Source organism: Muscardinus avellanarius (assembly GCF_963383645.1).
Source record: "Muscardinus avellanarius genome assembly, chromosome: 3".
Taxonomy (NCBI): domain Eukaryota; kingdom Metazoa; phylum Chordata; class Mammalia; order Rodentia; family Gliridae; genus Muscardinus; species Muscardinus avellanarius.
In genome coordinates, this window is record NC_137788.1 from 78,964,853 (window position 1) to 78,970,307 (window position 5,455).

Genomic DNA, 5,455 nt, shown 5'->3' on the forward strand with positions numbered 1-5,455 from the left:
TGAGAATCAGAGTAAGGAAATAATCTGAAATATGGGATAGTATGTTCACAAAGTTGTCCACTGAAATGTTATTTATGATAATATAAGAGTGGAAGCAAGATAAATGCTCAAAAATACTTGTAACTTTCATCATAATATTCTACAACAAGAAGCAACCTTTATGTTTGAAGTAGGGAGATGGTATATGGAAAGTCCCTAAGTTTTTAGTGCAATTTGGTTGTTAAAGCCAATCCATGGAGTTCTGGTTGTCATCTACTATGTTGCTATAGCTGTTTGAAGGGAGAAGGAGAAAAATTATCTGCTATTGTTAGAGCTACGTTGAAATTGCATTAAGCCGAATTGTCACCAAGAGCTCAACAGTCAACATGATGCTGGGCACAGAAGCCAGGGAGAGGTTCCTGGTGAAGGTCCTGCTCAGCTGGTGAAGTGATACACTTCTCCAATTGCAAATCCAAAATGGCACATCAGGTATCTGTTTCATCTACACCAAAGAAGGCGGACCAGGCGGTGAAGTGTTTGTCGAACTTGAATCTGAAGGTGAAGTCAAATTGGCTTTGAAGAAGGACAAAAAAAAAAAAAAAAAAAAAAACCTATGTGACACAAATATGTTGAAGTATTCAAGCCCAACAGTACTGAAATGGATTGGGTGCTGAAGCATACCAGTTTGAATAGTCCTGCTACTCCCAAGAATGGCTTTGTCCAGCTCAGAGGACTCCCATTTAATGGTAGTAAGGAAAAGATTGTTCTGTTCTTTCCAGGGTTGGAAACTGCCAAATGGGATGATACTGCTGGTGGACTTTCAGGGGCAGATCAACAGGGGAAGCCTTTGTGTAGTTTGCTTTCCAGGAGATAGTTGAAAAGGCCTTAAAGAAACTCAATGAAACAAGAAGGCACAGGTACATACATTGAGATCTTTAGGAACAGCAGGGCTGAAATGTGAGCCCTTATTATTCCCCTTGAAAGTTCATGGCTATACAGTGGTCAGGTCCTGCAGACTGGCTAGGAGCTGGCAGGGGGTATAACAGCATTGGCAGAGGAGTTGAATTTGAAAGGATGAGGTGGGGTGCCTACGGTGGAGGGTATAGAGGCTGTGACCACCATGGTGGCTATAAATGACCGGTGTATGCCTTTGAGTCTGATAGATTTGGAAGAGAGCTCAATTACAGATGGCGAGTTTAATTTCCAAAGCACCACAGGGCACTGTGTACACATGAGGGAGTTACCTCACTGAACCAACGAGAGTGCTATTTGTAGTTTTCTTTCTCCTCCTAACACCATGAGAGTACACACCGAAATTGGACCTGATGGTAGGGTTTCTGGTGAGGCAGATGTTGAATTCACTATTCATGAAGATAAAGCTAACCTGTAGCACAGAAATATAGAGCTCTCCTTGAATTCTATTGCAGGGGCCAGTGGAGGGGCTTATAATCACACCTCTGCAGATCTCTGTCAGAATGAATTCTACAGCAGGGGCAAATGATGGTGCTTATGGTAGCCAAATTATGGGAGGGATGAGCTTATCCAACCATTCTGGCTATGGGGGTCCTACTAGTCAGCAGCTGAGAGATAGCTATGGAAGGGGGTTACAGTAGTGAGGGCAGTATGAGTGGATATGGCCAAGTTCTGCAGGAAAACTCCAGTGACTTATTCAAACCTCACTTAGAGGAGCACTAAACAGCTACTGCAGAAATAAAAGCTACGCATTTATGGGAGCTGAATAGAATGGGAGGGATGACTAATATATCTGGTATATTTGGTAAATGGGAATTAAGTGGATTTTCATCACTATTCATCAGTTTGCCTCCTTCCTTGCTCCTTTCTTCCTTTCTTTCTTTCTTCCTCCTCCTTTTTAAAGAAAGCAGCAAAAATTAAGTTTAATAGCAGTGCATTACAGGCTTGTGATTCATGCTTACTGTAAAGTGGAAATCACGGTTGTTTTAAACTGTTAAACTCAGTAATTCTAAACAATGAAACATTCACCTAAGACAAAATAATAACAAATTTCAGTACTGACCATAACTGTTAAAACAACTTTCAGCTTTCCTCGAGTTAGTTATGTTGTAGGCATGTGCCTAAGCAGTCAGCTTGTTCAGGTTAAAGTGGCTTCACTTATGTTAAATGTTGCTCATACACCACAGTTCATTGAAAACGTCCTGTGCGTGCTGAGAAACATGCCCTTCTGTAATGCTCAAAGATAGGAGTTGTGTCTACAGTTCAAAGTGAAAGCGCTCATTCTATTTTTTAATTCTAGCTTTTTGGTTTAATATGTGAATGTATACTTTTACTTCTTTATTTCAAAGATCTGGGACAGTTTTGAGCTGTCATACCAATACTTTAGGAGTTTGATCATGTTGTTTGTATAAAATTCTGAAGCTTTGATTTAAACCTTTCCTCATATTGTGATTTTCATTTATACAAAACTTGTTAAATCTTCCTTTTAAAAATGGGAAAAAATGTCATGTTCCAAGGACCTTGTCTGAGCAGTGCTTTACCAAGGCTGATTCTGTTACTTCGTGTGCTTTAAACTGCAGTGAGCTTTCTGAAAGTTGGGCCATCTTAATTTTTTTTCTGTGCATCCTTGTGACTAATGCTTTTCACACAGTAGATGTGCCCCCAAAATATTGGTTTGTATGATTTATGTGTTAATTCAGTGAAAGAATATACTTTAAAATAATATTACTTGGACTGTTCTTTGTAATAACTAATATGAATGAATGAGCTTTACCAAGTAGTTTTCCTTATTTTAGCTAGCTTTGTTTTTTTTTTTTTTTGTTTGCTTGTTTTGGATTTTTCCCTTAGTGTTCTTTTTCTTCTACAAACTTTCTATCATACCTGCTCATTTTCATTATCTTCTGTCCTTTCCCACCTAGGATTTTGTTGGTTCACATTAACAAGATGAAAGTATTTTACCTCATAATAGAGTGTTTGTCACCAGCTGTTTTTCCACTGATCTTAGTCAAAACAGGTGGGGTCTATGCAGTGTCCTGTGTTCAAACATGCCACATTATTACTAGCATAATTATTATCTGAACATTAACAATGTACTCACTGCAGAAACAAAACAATGTACTCACTGCAGAAAAAAATGGGGTAAGATAAGTCATTCCCCAACAGGGTTTTATAGAGGTATTATTAGGTTAATGGTCTATTTCATGAGGATTTTGTATTGGGGTGAGTTTTTTTAAGTTAAAAAAAAGTTAAATTGAATGTAACTTTTCTGTTAAAAGTCCAGAACACACAGTGGGTTAGCCATCTTCTGCTGACTTTATTCTATGTATCAAGATTTAGTATAAAAGCAGCACAAAAGTCCATGGCATCCTCCTGTTTTAACCTCCCAAGTACAAGTATTGGGATTATGCATGTGCAGCACTATCCCAGCTGTTATGTGACTTCTTCTTTTCTTCTCCTTTTTTTCATGATACTGGGGAAAGAACCCGGGGCAGTCTACCTGTCTACCTTCAAGTTCACCCCCAGTTCTGTTTCCCCATTTGTTTGTGGTACTGGGAATTGAACCCAGGGGCATTCTATCTTCAAGCTACACCCCCCATCCCTATTTTATTTTTATTTTGAAACAGGGTATCTCTAGGTTGATGACAGATTCTCTACCTGTGGACGCTGTCCTGAAACCTGAGATCCTCCTGTCTCAGCCTGGGATTGCAGACATGTGCTACCATGCCCAGCTATGTGACTTAATATAATTCATCTAGCACTATAGACATCTACTCTGGCTTTCTGAAAATTTAAAGTTCTGAGCACAATAAAAAGCTGTACTAATATTTTTGCATTTATTTTTACATAATTAAGATTATTAGCTGAAGATGTTAATCTAAATTTTTCTTCCTCTTAATATATGCATTTTTTGTCTGTACTGAATGTTCTTCCTTTTCCTTCATTTCTGCTTTGCCTGATAAATTTTAGATGTACTTTTGCTTACTTATTCTTTTTTTTGTGTGTGTGGATCTGGGGGTGGAACCCAGGCACATTCAACCTCCAAGCTATACCCCTGCCCTATTTTTTGTTCTTTATTTTGAAACAGGGTCTTATTGAGTTGCAAGGGGCCTCACTAAGTAGCCGAGGCTGTCTGCGAACCGTGATCCTCTGGTCTCAGCCTCCAGAATGCTGGGATTACAAGCGTGCGCCACCATACCCGGCTTACTTATTCCTTCTCATAATAATGAACAGCCATATTGTTCCTGATCATTCCTGACTTAAAATAGCAAATTCCAAGCTTTTATGCACATAAGTGCAAATGGGTATGAAGAGAGGTGTCACATGGCTTAAATATGCCTTGTAGACTTCTACTCTAATAAATCTAACTATCTTGAATCTCCAGGGTCAAGCGCAACTATGAGTCACCTATGCTGGAATTGGGCTTCCAGGGATCAAACGGAGTCCCATATTATTGATTAGCTGAAGCCTTAAGAGAAGGTGCTTCCAGAGCCTGGCTGAATGGTTCTGAGTCATGCTAATGGTATCTGTAATTTTAGGAACAATCTTTAGCATTTTAAGAAATCATTAATAAGCAAAAGATACAGTCCAGAGAAAAATTTGATGTTACAAACAAAACAAAGCCAGGCGTTGGTAGCACATGCCTATAATCCCAGTACTTGGGAGGCTGAGATGGGAGGAACGCAGGTACAAGGCCAGCTTCAACAACTTAGTGAGACCCAGTTTCAAAATAAAGAGGAGAAAGGGCTGAGCAAGTTGTTTGGAGGTAGAATGCCCCTGGGTTCAATTCTCTTTATTGAAAGAAAAGAAAAGAAATTGGACATTGTCAGGCAGAGACTGGAAGGAAAGCATTCCAGGCAGAGTGAATCACAGTGCCAAGGTATTATTTTGGAGCTTGCCTGGCTCCTGGGACAGGAGGCCATGGTGGTTAGAGCGTGTTGAGGGCAGGGGAGAGTAGAGGAGATGAGGCTAGAAATCACACAAGAATCTAAGCCAAATGACAAATGTGTCTTCTTCTGGGAGTGAGGCAGAGCCTTTGAAGGGCTGTGAGGGAGGAGTGGTGTGAGCCCTTTAAGTAAGTGCTGAGCATGGGCGTTAACGTTTTATCAGGAGAAAGATGTTCCAAAAGGAAGAACATTAAAAGACTGACCAATTTGTGTGAGTTTTGTATTCTTCCATGAACGTACTAGTTAGCATAATGATTCAAGAGCAATTATAAAAGTAGTGTTATGAGAAGTCATATCAAGAACTTACAAAAAAATGGAGCTGTGGTGCGGAGAACAGACGGTTCTGAGGTTTCAAGTTAGCATGTACATGCTTTTTTTTTTTTTTTGGTGGTGGTACTGGGGATGGAACCCAGGGGCCTTGTTTTTAATGTTTAAGAGCCTTCCATTTGTGTTCCATTAGGGTTAAACTCCTAGACCTATTTTATATTTTTATTTCAAAACAGGGTCTCTCAAGCCAGCGGAGGCTGGCTTCGAATCTGTGTGATTCTCCTGTCTCAGCC

At 39.7% G+C, this 5,455-nt stretch overlaps 1 pseudogene across 1 annotated transcript; it reads left to right on the top strand.

The window, feature by feature from the left end:
• The first annotated feature begins 365 nt into the window (after positions 1-365).
• On the top strand, positions 366-1,674 carry LOC308260136 (heterogeneous nuclear ribonucleoprotein H2-like; annotated as a pseudogene). The gene has a single exon. The product of its transcript is annotated as a heterogeneous nuclear ribonucleoprotein H2-like (transcript).
• The last annotated feature ends 3,781 nt before the right edge of the window (positions 1,675-5,455 follow it).